A 15,286-nucleotide genomic window follows, 5' to 3' on the forward strand; every position below is an offset into this window, starting at 1 on the left:
CCCCGGCAGCTGCTGTGGTGATCTCGGGGTGTCACCGGGTACCATGCGGTGCCTGCGCTCACCCCGTGCGGTGGCTGTAGCTCAGGCACTGCAACCAGCCCTGCACGGCGAGCCCAGCCTGGCGCTCTTGGAGACAGGGAAATGCAAGGTACCATTTTTTATTTTATTATTTTTTTTTTTAGCAGACTGTAAATGATTCCTATTCTTTGCTCCACAGAACATCCGATGTGGTGCCCAATCGGCTGAGAAGGCTGCACAGACGTCAGTGTCTGTGCGTGTGTGTGTGTCTGCACAGCCAACTGCAGCTGGAACCTCCATTAGAGGCAGCCCTATTGATTTCTGGCTCACACTGCAGCAGCAGGGCTAGAGTGCAGGGCGGGGGGAGAAAAAGGCGGTGTGTGTGTGTGTGTGTGTGTGGAGCGGAAAGTAATCCCAGCGGCTTAAAAACGGGAATTAGGCACATCGGGGTGTAGGTGCATATGTACAGCACATACATGCCGGTTTCCAGAGATATGCTGCTGAGCTGTTTGCTTAAAAAATCCCCACCAAAGCCAACAACAAAAATCCCCAGGCAGAGTGACCCCCATAACTCAGGAACCAACAGTCTCCCCAGGTTTCAGATCCCGTGCATGCACGGATTGATGTTTTTTGATGCTGATTTTGCACACTGTTACTATTTTAGCGAAGGCTACAGGAGATGAGCATTTTAAATGGCTCTTTCTCTATGCATGCGCTTGTCTGCTTAGGGAAGATGCAGGGAGAGCTTGGGGGGGGGGGGGGGGATAGGAATGCAGCTTGGAATCTGTCAAACAGTGCAGAAAGAGCTCCAGGAAGTTGTTCTGCGTCTGCTGGCAGTCATTTTCTCGTGATGCATAATGCACAAGGTGCCATTGCAAGCTGAGGTGCAAAAAAAGGGGGGAAAATGATGTTTCTGGTAGTGACTGAGCTTTCCCCTTCCTCTGAGGTTTCTTTCCCAGCTAATATCTTGTAATAATTTATAGCTGCATGATAATACGGTGTCTTGGTATTTCAGCACATCTGTGAAGAAAATCCCTGCAAAGCAAGTGTGTCTTTTGACAATCACTGTGTGCCAGTCTGGCAAACTCTAGCTGTGAGCAGTATACAAGGAAGGGGGGGATACCCCCCATCACCGTTCTCTGTTTAGGGGGTGGGTGAAGAGGCGACGGTAATACCTTTAAAAACCCAAAAGGCGGTAAGCCATTATTAGCAAAAGCTATATTGAGCATGCTTGCCAGACAGGCAGCGCAGCTCAGCTCTAGTTCCGCCCAGACATGTGCCTTGCCATTTTCATTTTAATCAGTCTGCTCAGGATGGCTGCTGATTCATTTTGCGGGATGGCCCCCTGGGAGCCAAGGTGGAAGCCTGAGGCGAGCTGCTATTGCATCAATGCAGCACTTCACATCAGACACAGGGACGGAAGGAAAGGCTTCAGCAGTAGATTGAGTTCAAAATACCAGCCTCGCTATTAAAAAACAAACCAGCCCCCCCCTCCAACAAATAAAACCGCTGTGGAAGTAATAATAATTAAAAAAAAAAAAAATTAGGAAAACCCCAACAACACCCCCACCTCCACCCCCCACCACCCCCCAATCATGAAATAAACCACAATTAGCGAAGAAAAATCTCTTCTGCTCTTTCCTTCCTTCCCTTCATACCATGGAATCACTGGAGCTACCATTTCTTTTCACAGCTCGTCGTTTAAAAAGAAAAAGGACGCTCTCTATTTCTCTATTTACCTGATAACTAGCTGGGGGTGGGATACCTGATTTAGCTGAAGACTTTGATTTGTGGGATTGACAACCTTATTATGCAGTGAGCTTATTATTGATATTATTCTGCTCTCGGTTGCCATGACCACCTTGTGAGAGACATTCAATTTTCTCTCTTCCATCATCATTATCTATGAGGCCATCTGTTGTGGAAAATGAATTCAGCCTCATTTGCATGACTGATAAGCAAATTTTTTTTTTTATCTATTTAACAGAAGGTCATATGCCGGGGATTTGGAGCTGGTGAAAAAAAAAAAGTGGAGGAAAAAAAAAAGGCATCTCGAGAGGATGAGTGGGAGTGCGTGCATTAGAGGATGTATGTGGAAGTAAAACAGATCCCTCAGGCCTGCTAGCCTATCCTACTGCATTTGTCATTCCTGCCAGGGCGACATTTTTTTCCCCCTAAGCTTCTGCACACTAAAGAGAGTGAGAGCTTTTTCCCTGCAGTCTTCTTGAAGCCCCCTGACTTTTTTTACTCAGTGTTGGTGGGTGTATTTAATTTTTTTTTTTTTTTTAATTTCCTGGAACATGGGTTATCTTTTCAGTGTTCAATGAAGAAAAAAGCAGCCTTTTCTGGGTCTCTGTGGTATGCTTCTTACTCCTCATCCTTTCAAAGTTGTAGTAAGCCAGGGTGTTTCTTAACCATGCTGAAATGTCTTGTTATGTTTAACTTGTAAATGGTTAATGGTGCAGGTTTGGGCTGTGTTTTGTGCAGGGTGGGGGTTGATTCTTGTAGCTAACTGGAAAGATTACTGTGATTTTTGCAGTTGTTCTGTAGCTTGTACTTAAGTATCCATTGTTTGCTCTTTTCAAGTTCTTCTGGCAATACTGCTGTGCAGTCAAAATTGTACTCGGCTGTAGAATAGCTGATAAAAAAATCCTAAAGTGTGTGTTTACTATATGAACGCATAATGTTGCATGCATTAAGCATGTTGTTGTTTATATAAACTTACTGCATGTTGGACAGTACTTGTTTGATATGGAGAACCTGAGACAAAAACTTCACAGATTGGAATGCTCAATGACAGCAGAATACAATTAAATAAAAGATTAGCAGATCCTAGGTTTTTAAACTAGAATGGTGTTTGAAAACGATGGATTTGTACTTTAAAGAGGCACACTCGTGTAGAATAGCATTTTGAAAGAACACTGTCTTCAGTGTTTCATATCTCAGAGTTTTTCTTCAAAGGGAAAAGCTTTGTAAATAAGGGATGGTTAATTCAGTTAACTTTGAAAACATCATAGCTTATACTTCCATTTTTAAATAGTTCAGATAAATAGCACTGTTGTCCCTGTACATTTAGTGCAGAATTGTTAATGTATTATTTTAGTGCTGAAAAGTAAGAGTAGAAAAGAAAACAGCTTAGGTTAGTAGAAAAGAAAAAAGACTTTGTCTCCTGTGGAAGAGATGTTACACAGGCTTCTTTTATTTGTCACTAACAAAGATGAAACTTAATGGAACAGAAACATGCAATTTTCTTCTGAGTGCTGAACAACGTGCACAGCTTCCTCTATGCAAAGAGGAGGATTTTTTAAATGTTTTCTGCAGAAGTAGTGTGTGCATGAAAAGTAACAGTTTTACACGATAAATGCTTTGCATGGTTGCCAATACTCCTTTTAAAAATAGAAAAGGAGATATGCAGTACTCTCTTTCTTGCAAATAAATACACTTGGATTTTGTTTATAATCTACAGGGAATCTCTTTTTATATTTTGTCCTTGCAACAGAGAAATGGTCATGGGTGGAAAAAAGTTTCACTTTTACTGAAATTAGCTGGAGACCAGATCACTGACTTGTCTACATTAAGTGACTTTCTCTAAATTACTTGATTAAAATTCCTCTTTTTTTTTTTTTTTTTTTGCTTTAGAAAACACCCCGCAACTGATCCAGCATTAACCTGTCATGATAATCTATTGCTAGTAGTTGTTTAATGGGCACTTTTTTCTCCTACCCCTCTGATTTCAGAGAGTATATTTCTTGTAGATTTTCTAAAAAGGAATAAGATTTAATACTCCTTTGACATCCGCCATATTTATCATGCCTCTTGGTATTTGCGGTGGAAGTTGGGTCACAGAACTAGTCGCACACTCGGAGTTCAGTACAGTGCAGCTCTGGTGTTGGGTGGTGTGTGTGTGTTTGAAGCGGTGCGAGTTTCCTCAATGGACTTCAGCTGGAAGTAACAGGATACTGTGTATTAGCAGGCTGTATTATAGTGCTCAAAGGTTGAGGGCTCCGTCTTATCCCCTCCTCCCCCCTCCACTTCAGTTGTCAGCATCTTCCAAAGGCTGGCAAATAAAGCCTGCTAAAGTTCGGGAAAAGACTAATGGGTAACACTGTCTGTTCCCTTCCCCTGCCCCCCAAAAGTTAATTACCAAGCTTGGTTGGATTCCTCCTTGCCACCCTGACATCTGACTGCTGCTAATTCACTGATTAATCTCATTAACGTGATTAGAGCAGGATTTGGAGCTGGCTGCCATTGTTCTGCAGACAGCGCCGCGCAGCCGGGGCGCCGGCCGCCCCAGCGCGGCACGGGCCGTTCAGCACCGGGAGCTGTCCGCAGCCAGCGGCTCGACGCCGCCACACCCCCTTGCCCCGGCCCCTGAGCTCCCTGCGGGCACAGCGGGAGCGGCGCTGCGCCGGCCCAAAGGGCGATGCGGGCAGAGCTGTGGCAGCGCATCGAATCTTTGCCTCGAAGTACTGCTCCAGTTCTTTTGCAAGCTGTCTCGGAGTGAGGTTTATTTGGTCGCAGAGATCCTTGAGACAGTGCAGTTTAAACAGCACTTCGCTGCAGTCGGGCACTTTTAACTCTCAGAATGCGAGGGACATTACAGGTATTGCCATGCTTAGCCAGACTTTCTCTTCGCGAAGAGCGCTTTGTTGAGCTAAGCGCTTTAATTTGTCTTCTTTTCTTTTTTCTTTTTTTCCCTTTTTTTTTTTTTTTTTTGTGCAAATAAACAACGTACCCATCTTATCACCTCAACGTTACGTTTGCCCTCACCGTCAGCACGATTGTGCCCGAGGTCTTTCCTGCGTCTGCCCTGCAAATCCTACCTCCCTCCTTTACCCCCTAGTTTTCCGGAGTGCGACAATAGGAAGCATTTTATCGATCGAAACTTGATCTTTAAAATCTTTTTGAGGTTTCACTATATACATAAATGACTTTTGCAGTTTGCAAATGCAACAGTGTTCTGTATTCAAGCTTGCAGGTTAGAAGGTTTTAACTCAGCCTAGGAATAGCTTCTTTAAAATAAGGCACTTGACACAGCATCAGGGCATGGTCTGCTCTGCCCTGTTTGGTATTTTGACTTTTATTACCTAGAAGTTGCATTGTTATCATTTAATAGCTGCCAATCGCACATGCGCAGTAACTTTTTCTTTCTTTTTTTTTTTTTTAATAGCTCCTCTTTCATTTGTATTCTTTACGAGCATGACCCTGTACTGGAAACTGAAGCCACACATTAAACTCTATTGTGTGAGTAATTTGCCAGGACGAGCAGTGAACTCCTGCAAATCACTAAATTAAAAATACTTCTAAGACAGAGTGTCCTGCTGAGGAAAAGGTGGGATCTGTTAAAGAACAGTACATTTTGAAAAGATTTGAGTATAGTAAATGTCAGTGAAACCTCTGCAGCCATTAAAATCTATGGACAAATAACAATTTACGTTCAAAACTGCACTGAAACCGAAAAAGACGTTTGCCTTTTTTCTACAATAGCTTTGACTTCCACATAGTTTTTCAGTCACTGATAGCATATTCTCAATAGGGTTTCTTATTTTCCTTTCGTTTCCTTTTCTTCCCGTCTCTTTTCCACCCAAAATCAAAAGCCCAATGAGTGAAGTATTGTCTCCTTAACTGCCTTGGAGAACTATACGTTTAAAGGATATATAAAATAGGAGTGTATAGGAACAGGTTTTAACAGTGACAGCCACAATATGCAGGCCAATTAAGGCTGCTCGTTAGCGAGTATATTCTTGTAATACTCCTGTCAAACTGAAATTGTACTCCCTTATTGACAGTAGTGGGTTCTTCTAATGCTTGAATTCTGCTTTCTGTGTTTGCTTAATATTTCAACTCTTGTTAAAAACTGCTACCAGCGGGAAAGCGCAAGAAATGGAAGGTTTTCCAGAATACTTTACCTGAAATTTGCTAGCCTGGCTAATGTAACCTTCAGGAAAAATACTGTGCTCTCATTAATGCTGCTTAAACCTGACCTGCATATCCTTTTCCCGATGTATAGTGTGCGTTGACGAGACATAGGCTGGGGGAGGGAGAATTCAACCCACAACATTAAACCCATACCCTAACGTCTTGTAGAGCATAATTAGGCCAATGAATCACTAGTCTCCCAATTTTATTTATTCTTTTTTATTTTTCTTTTTTTTTTTTTTTTTTACACACTGGTATTTTTGTAATTGTTTCTAATTTATGCTGCCCCTCCTCCCCCCTTAACTCTCACTAACACAGGATTTATATACTTTCTGCCTCAAAGCAAGCGTTGGTTTTGTCATCAGTGAGAGAAGCACCAGGCCGTTCCTTTGTGCCATCCCCAAGGCTGGAAGTGATGATGAGGGCTCTTTCCCCAGCTAAATCACCTTTTACAAATCTGAAAACACCTGCCAATGACGTGTGTGCCACATAGTCCCCTTCACTGTCTTACTAAGGCTAGCCAGGATCCAACATGAGGAGGTTAGCTTTATTAGAGGAAGAAGACAAGCCGTGACTTGTGAAACGCGAATGCAGCTATCCAAAGTTTCTGCATGTAAACCCTACGTTAGGAAAGGACGAGATCCATTTGGGGGGTGCCGATACCCCTACACGCTCACAGAGAGGCGGGTTCGTCCCCAGGTGTGCGTGTGCTTCTCAGGCTACATAGATTTGGGTGGAAAAACCCCAGCCTGACATGCCCTCCCCCGCTGCGACGCAGACATGGTAGCTCTCCTTCCCGTTGCGAGGAGGCTCCTCTCCACCCCACCCCCCCCGCAGGCCAGACCCGCTTCCCCCCGCCCTTGCGCGGCCCCCTGCGCGCTCCCCATCCGCACCTGCGGCTCGACTGCGCCGCCGTTCCCGAGGGTTCAGCGCCTTGGCCTCGGGGGAGCCCAGCGAGAGCGGGGAGATGTAATCAGAGATGACAGAAAAACTTAAGGGGGAGGGGGAAGGCAAAAAAAAACCCCCAAACCAACAAACCAACAACAAACCCAAAACCAAAAAACACCGAACCACGAGCGCGGGGGGGGGGGGGGGGGGGGGGGGGGGGGGCGGGGGAAGAGACACGTAAGTCCTTTTTTTTTTGCTTTCTGAGGGAAACACTGCGTTGTCCACCAAAAGCATGGAAGTCTTGAGGGCTCTGCTATTGTTAGTCCCGACCTCAGCAGGCTCTCTTCTGAATCCCTGTGGCGAGCTTCCCTTCCAAACCACCCCCCCCCTGTGCTGCCGTCGGGGTGCGGCGGTAAATCTCCTGTGATGGCTCGGGATGCAGAGGGCTGGTACGCGGGGGGGGGGGCTCGCCCTGCCTCCAGCCTGCAGTGTGTGTGGTTCCTGGCAGGGCTGGTGGGGAGGGAACGGTAACCTCTGCAGTACCCGGTATGTCTGGTCTCCACCCGTCAGGCAGCAGGCTCGGGGGGGATTACGTTCCAGGGCTGGAGAAGGGTGTTCCCTGTGACTTTTGGGTCAGGCTACCCCGCCTCTGTGGCGGGTAGAGGGGTCTGCGCGCGGGTTGCCCGCACCGAGCACCGCCGCGCAAGGGGGAGGAGGGGTGCGGGGCGGAGGGGGCTGCAGCAGCACAATGGCATTCAGGAGGGCAGCGTGCGTGTGTGCAGGGAGGGCGCGGGCTGTAGCTGGGCGCTGGCCAGGGTCCTTCCGTGCCGAGCGGCCGGACGGGCAGGAGCCTCTGCGATGCCGGGGCTGGCAGGGCGTGATGAGCAGTGCCAGTGTTCGTGCCCGTTCCCTTGCGGGTGGTGCCGCGGCCCCGCGGGAGGATCGCAGCCCGTCACGCTGCTGCCGAAATGACATTTCGGGGACAAGTTTAAAGGAAGTGGCTCCCCGCTTGTCAGGGTACTCCCGTTGCAGGGGCGTCAGGCTGCCCGGGGGCAAGCCCGCAGGGAGGCTGCCCACGGGAGGGGGGCGCCGGCGGAAACCTCCGCAATAGTGTGGCGAGGCGGTGAGGTGCCTCTTCCCAGTTATTGTCTGCGTGACACGTTTAGTAACGCGGTCCCTGAGTAAGCGGAGGCAGCGGGAGCCACAGAATCCACGTCAAACTGCTAGGGAAAAGGCTGTCAAGGGGCACATGCAGATCTGGCCCTCTCTGCGTGAGGTTCCTTGTTTATGTTTGGGCTGTTGGTCACATAGAGCTGAGCCGCTTGGGTCGCTAATGGTGTAAGGCTGCTGATCTTCTCCCCTGGAAATAGTTCATTTCTTTTGTTTCAAAGGGGAGAAGATGGTGTGAGCAGGTAAAATAAGCGAGGCTTCAACAATCCCGATGAATTAACACCATAAAACCTGGAGTGGTACCCCAGCTTCAAAACAGTAATGGTTTCCAATCATGATTTTATTTTAAAGACACATTTAGAGGGCCAGATATAGTTGTGTTTTTTTTTTTTTTTTTTTTTTTTTTTTTTTGGGGGGGGGGGGTGGTGGTGGGAGAAAGGGGTTGTTCTATAACGGAGACACCATTTTACGCCGGCAGCCGCGGCAGGGGAGTATTTTTCGCGGTTTGCTTTCCGGAGCTGCGGCGTTTTGTGTTTCCCCTCTATTCGGTGGAATACAGCGCCGCCGGGAGCCCGGCCCGGGGTGCCGGGGAGGGCGCGGAGCGCGGCCCCAGCCCTGCCCGCCTCCCGACGCGCCGGCGGGGCTGGGCCTGCAGCTGCGGCCGCCGCGGGGCCGACAACTTGGATGCGCGTCGCAGTGCTTAAAGGATGCGGGCTGAGGCGGGGTAAGTCAGCGGTCTGCTACGGACGCTGTTCTGCGGCAGTAATGTGGTCTCTGAGGGAACGCGGGCTTGATGCATGCTGCGCTGCCGAGGCTTCCTCCCGCCCGTCGCCTCTCTGCTGCTCTTAAATGGAGGTTACAGCTGATCCGTCAGCCACAGAGCTGCACGCATGCCCGTCTTCTCGGCGTTCAGTGGTGGCAACTTATTAATTTCTGCCTTCGACTTCAGGCCCGTTGGTTTCCTGTCTAAAAGCATTATTACTTTTGTCCATATGGCAAAATAATTAGCATACAGATGAGAAGGGATCCTGCCTCTGAGCCTCAGTCGCAGGAGAAGATGTGCAGTGGAAAGTTGATTGGATGAATGTAGAACAAATGGTGGGCGTTCAAAAGCATTAGGAGAATTTTGTTGTCGTGGAGCAGGTTTGTCAGTTCTCTGGTTGAATCTCGTAAGATGGAAGGCAGGGCGGCTGGTGCCGAGGAGATGACTGCTTGACAGACTGGCCTACTTGAAGGTGCACGTTTGGACTGCATGCGTAGATAATTCATTTGGACTACTTTGGTTTGCAGTTCTACGGCTTTCCCTTTGCTATTCCCTCAAGGTAAATATCACGGTTGTTGTTTGCAGGGCACTTTGCTGTTGTTCACAAACTGATGGAAAGTTCAACTCTTTGGGCAGTTAACAAAAGAATAGCTGGGGTTTGTGTTTCTCCTCTTCTCCCACCCCAGCTCCTCAACACATCCTCCTGTGCACAGAGCTGGAGGAGGCTGAGCAGATCAGGGCTCGATCCTGCTCCCCCTGAAGTCAGCGGGGAGTTTTGACATTGCTTCCAGTGAAAACGGGATCAAGCACTCAGTGGTTGTTGTTTTAATAACGACTGCTGGAAATGTCAGATTTCTGCTTCCTATTTTCTAGCACAATGTGGGCAGACCTGTAAAATTAGCAGCTACTGCTTCAATGAAAGCCCAGATGTGATTAGTTTTGATTGGTGTGGTGTGCATTTTCTTGGCTGAAAGGAAAAAAAATGCTTATTTAACACAAACTTACTAGTAATGCTAAAAGCTGAAGTTACTGATTGACAAATTACTAGTGGTTCTTTCAGCTCCAAATGCGTGTTATATACGTGTCCTTATAAAGGCTTCTTTATTGAAAGGAGAAATCAAAAGAAGAAGATAAACAAGCTGTCTTTGAATTACTTTTTTTTTTTTTTTTTTGCCAGATGATAACACTGAGTCAGACTGGAATCCCACTTCTTGAACAGAGCATCCATTGACACGCATTTCTTATATAATCCTGATGCTGTGTATAAAATATGGAGCTTCAATTTAGTTGCCTTTACTTTTTTTTTTTTAATGTGGTCATTTAGGAATATTTTATCCAATTTTAATGATTCTTAATCCCCTTTAAAATGGTGATTTTCATTTTAAGTGACCTAATTTTGAAACTGCAGTTAAGGTTGGGGTTAAGTAGAAATTATTACCCTTTAATTGTCTTTACATACTTCTTGTGACTGTTGTAGAACAGTTTAATGAATGATTTGCTTTAATTTGAGAGGTGTGGGGTTTTTGTAACCTTTAATGGTGCTGTTTTGGAGAACAACAGCACACAGTTCCAAACCATATTTAGTTTTTACCTCTCTCTTTTATTTTTTTCAATTGACATTTCAGTGTTGTGTGGTAGTTTCTTTTCAAAAATTACCAAACAAATAGAAGTCTTTGTCATGTCACTCTGCAAACAAACAAAAAAAGATAATATTGGAAGAAACTGTTAACCCTTATTGGACAGTCAGCAGGTACTCCTGATGATTTATCAAGGTTCAAGTTTGGAATGATAAGGTTAAACTTGGTTGCTGTGCTGTAGTCTGGTGATTATGTCTGTTTATACTTGTTTTCAATGTGACACATTTAAAAACAATTGAGATGGCAACATAACACTCCTAACATTAGAAATACAGGCTGATGTAAGACTATGCAATAAACCAGGGGTTTTCACTAGGAGAAAAGTAATTATTATATTTTTCTAAAAACCACATTGATTTATCAAGTGAAACAAAGAGAAGAGTAAATAATTACAATGAGTAAATGCAGAATTCAGTATATTTAAAACTAACCTAGGAGTAAATTCAATTTTGTATGTATTTTACATCCTGAACTTTCTGGAGAGTGAATGTTCCTTTTTTCTCCCCCATTATGTTAACCAACAAGGGCAATAGTTAAATGCTAAACATTTGCAGCGGTTTCTTTGTTTTAGATTCAAATACCCAGTTATATGCCCACATTTTCAAAAAGGGCATCAGTTTTATTGTAGTAGTTCTTAGTTCATACTGTGACTGTTGTTTTACTCTACAGCTTTGTATCCTACATATTATAGAATTGAGCAACTGTGTGTTTGGAGACAAAGACAATTAAGAAAGAAGAGGAGCTACTTCAGTGTATTATGTCTCCTGATCTGTTAAGGACCATTTTTGAGGGTGTCTCTTTTTTTTTTTTCTTTTCCCTGTTCTTTTCTATTTTGTTTAATTTTTGTGTTGAGGAGATAAGTTATGCAAAGGAGTATTTAGATTGCATACACATCAGTGCATACACTTATATGGCAATTTATTAGCTGGGCATAGAAACTTTGCCATATGAAGAGCAAACACAGTACTGTTCTGAAAACTATTCTTCTGCACCAGTCAGGCTTTTATGTGAACTGCAAAAGAATGAAAATATAATTCCCATCCGTGAGCACTGTCTTGGGAAATCAGCATGGGCATTTCTTTTCAAGTGCATTGCACAAGCACATTTATAAAACAGAGTTCTCTGTGTTAGAACCTATTTCTTGATGAACTCTGAACAGATATTATTTTGTTGATGATTCAGTGGTGGAAAAGTACTTTCTTATTAAATGTGTATGCTGCTTATGGAAATACTGAATTTAATATCCATTTCCCTGGACTTGATAGATGTTTGCATCATGTTGATCAACTTTCAATAAAGATGTGAAGTTGTTGACAGTGTAGTACAAGAAAACTTTTGGGTTGTAGACTGCTTATTGACCTTTTCTTTCTTATAATAGGAGTGATGAGAAATCCTAATAAGAGTATCAATGGTGTTTTTACCACAAAGGCAGCCGGATTTCTGTGGAATGAAAATGGGTGCAGACCAAATACCATCACCTTCTTCACATATCCTAGAGTAAAAAGTCACAAGGAGAGCAAATCAAAGCTTTTGTGGGCTGTTGACGAAGATTATCTCTTTAGAATCCTTCACAGCACCCTGACTATTTTAGCCATAGAGGAAAAAGCAGCAAAATGTAATGAAACTGAAATGAAGAGGGGACGTCTTCTGTTGAGGGGAAGAGTGGAATGTGGGCACAGGCAGCCAAAAACCACAACAGAATTTTTGATCGCTTAAAAGGGATCATACGTTTTGTTGGAAAACAGTAAACATTATTAGATCAGATTTAAAATCTGATCTCAGGTTAGGTTTGCAATGTATATACTAGTTAAATATGTTTGCATGGAAGCTGCTAATGTGGAACACAATTTCCAAGTAAGGAAACTAGCCAACTTGGTCGTGGAAATAACTAAGGCTGCAGGGTGCCCCATAGGGATTCATCAAATCAGGTCTGATATAGGACTGTCTGGTAGGCTGTAAACATTCAGAAATCAGTGTTGGGTCTGCCAGTAGACCCTTTGGTTTGCTGGAAGTCCTACCTGCCTAATGCATCTGGGCAATTGGTTTCAGAAACTGGTTTCCTCTGTGTTAAATTTTGTTTATCTTGAGGGTTCATCATAACCAAATTGATTATAGCTTTGCACCAGGCAAACCCATAAACATCTGTAGGATCACAGATTTTCACCCAAACCAGCACTTGGGGTCTATTATTTCGTGAAGTATTAAAAGTCTGCATCTCTCATACCTTATGTCAGCATGGCATATTTTAATCAGGAAGTTGATTAAAAAGGGCAGAATATACTATGGATGTATGTTCACTTGGCAGAACTTCAGCTGCTTCATTCTGAATCTGGAAAGTGCTGTCCATCACTAGGTGAAGTGGTGAAGAGAATCAGTGCAAAGCAGAGGTTTTTTGCAGATCATTTTCATGATGTGTTTTAAGAAGGCTGCTGTGTTGTTTCTACTTTGCATGAGGCGGCTGCTGACCCTAAAGGAAAGACAATGAGTTTTGGATCAGGCTTGTTGCATCTTTTTATAGAGTGATAGGCCAAACACATTTCTCATGCGTCTCCAGTGAAATCAAAAGAAAACATCTCACCTATGTTTTTGTAATTAATATGATTGTTTTCAGGCAGAATGTAATGGATAGTATAGTAACCATGAAAAAGGGTCAGAGCTCACTGAATGGCTAATTTTTTCCAGTGTCTCCGGTGATGTTTCACATTCCTCCCCACCTCTCCTCCCCCCCCCCAGTAGAAACAGCAATACATACTGATTTACTGCCACAGTATTTATATTACGTATCAATAGCTTGTTTTATTTTTTCCAAGGGAAATTCCCTTTTCTCCTCCTGTCTCTAGCCAATACTGAGGATATTATCAAGGGAATAAAATTTTATGCCTAATTTTAGTGTTCCTCTGCCTAATGTGGTGTGAATAAGTACCATGTTACGGCATTTAACCTAGTCCATCTTTGTCACTTCCTGAGCAGTTCCTCAGTTCAAATAAAATAGTCAAAATGCTGAAAGAGAAGATATCCAAATTTTGTTGCGAGGATAAACTGTAGGGAGTGCTTTTTCTTTCACTTGGAGTAGATGCTCTGGCATTCCTTCTGGTGCTGCAGCAGGGCATTCTCTTGCATTAGGAATACTCTTGAAAGGGGTTCCCCAGGCCTCTTGTGATACTGTGAGTCAGTGGCTCATCCCTGTATTTCATCTCCTTCACCAGAATTAGTTGTTAAATCAAATGTCTCAATTTTCAGTGCTGGTGATTTATTTTAGTTACATTTTCAGAGGTACTAGCAATTCCTCTGTTGGTGAAAAGGCCAGTGTTTAAATGTGAAACTGTGTTTCTATCAGCTTCAGGTACATTGTGGCTGTCATGCCCTATGCATAAATATTCAGGATTGTTTTTTGGGTATACACGCACATATTTAGGAATAAAGCTGTTATGTCATAGAAAACGATGAGGTTGAGTGCAGGGCTGTTTATTTCCTGTGTGTCTTTATAGTGCTCTTGGCATGTCTAAGACAAGTTGTTATGAATTTGGAATGGTATTTCTGCAGTGTCTTGGTTATGCAGTGTAGTTTGATTTAAAAATCCACAAAACCAAACTCCTTGGACTTGGAGTTGATACTACAAAGGAATGCCTGTGTTTTTTCAGCACATGCACACACAGAGTCCATTCCGGGTCTTGCTAGGAAACACCCAGAGTTTATGCAGGTCAAATTAAACTGTCTTCACACATAGAAAAAGTTGTCTGTTACAGCAGTGGTGGGATGTGTGCAGGGGTGGTACGTTACTTATTTACTGAGAGAAACGAATTTACTAAATTTGTTAAGAAATTCATAATCTGCTGACCCTTTGGCTGTGACTAATCCAGTCACAATCTCAAATTCCAGTTTTCATCAAACTTCAGGTTTCATCACTTTCTGCGATGAAAAAACATTCTTCTCAACTTTAAAGTTGAGAAAGTGCATATTTAGGTCTACCTGAACTTAGAGACATTACTCTGTGTGGAGTTACTGGACCTCCATATTCTGGACAATTGTAGCATGCTTCCGTTCTCACTGATAGTATTTGCAGGCCAGGCTGCAGAATTCTCACAAGAACTAAGGTGATTTTTGGATATTTGCAAGTAAAAGATGCAGACACTGTGATGAGAGGAATGAGTAACAATGTCACAGCAGGGAAAAAGAATCGAACATTTGAATAAAAAAGAAGCTGCCAGTGATAAAACTGAGGTTCTATTGACCAATATACAGAATCTGATGCTAAAGAAAATTAGAACTCAATGGCCATTGGATGTATGACCTCAAATGAGAAGAAAAAGAACCTCAGAAATGGATATGGACAACAAGATTATTGAGAAGGGGTACACAGAGGAGTCAGGAGGCATACCTGGATGGAAGTCAGGAGTACTTCATGAGCTCCAAGACCAGCTGGAAAAGCAAAGGAAACTCAGGTAGGTTTATTTCCATGTGCTACTTCTGCTAGTCTGGTTTTTCTTTTTCTCCATTTTTAAAAAAAAAACTTTCTTCCACAGCCCTAAGAATTCATCCCTTCCCTTCAGTTCTTCTGTCCCTCTTTTAGAATAGTGTCTAATTATAAAGAGATAGAAAACAAGAATGCCTTTGCCTTTCAAATAGCCAGTTTATTGTAACAACAGTCCTGTATGCACTGTCAGTCATAAGTAATAATTAAAAAAAGATAGAATAGACGACAGCCAGTATTCCTAAATGTGCACTAAATGTACATAAATATATGTGGGCATACAGAATGTCTGTGACTAAATATCAGTTCTTTGCATGCAAGGGCAAAACCGACTGCATTGAAATATATAACCTTATTATTATGCCATTAAAACAGAGGGGAAGCTTCAGCCTTTGCAAGCAGTCTTGTAACAGGTAACCA

General features: G+C 43.7%; 1 protein-coding gene across 6 annotated transcripts in view; it reads left to right on the top strand.

The window, feature by feature from the left end:
- Positions 1–2,080: 2,080 nt before the first annotated feature.
- The window catches only part of MYT1L (myelin transcription factor 1 like), a 308,925-nt gene continuing 295,719 nt past the window's right edge, over positions 2,081–15,286 (top strand). For 2 of the 6 annotated variants that reach the window (XM_057431732.1, XM_057431738.1), the window contains exon 1: positions 8,726–9,317. The gene's annotated coding sequence lies outside the window, so the exon portion shown is untranslated. The other 4 variants (XM_057431735.1, XM_057431734.1, XM_057431737.1 and 1 more) reach the window with 4 other exon arrangements.

This window comes from Pezoporus wallicus, unplaced genomic scaffold (genome assembly GCF_028554395.1).
Source record: "Pezoporus wallicus isolate ANWC-B61680 ecotype Strahan unplaced genomic scaffold, APGP_CSIRO_Pwel_v1 contig_161, whole genome shotgun sequence".
Lineage (NCBI taxonomy): Eukaryota > Metazoa > Chordata > Aves > Psittaciformes > Psittacidae > Pezoporus > Pezoporus wallicus.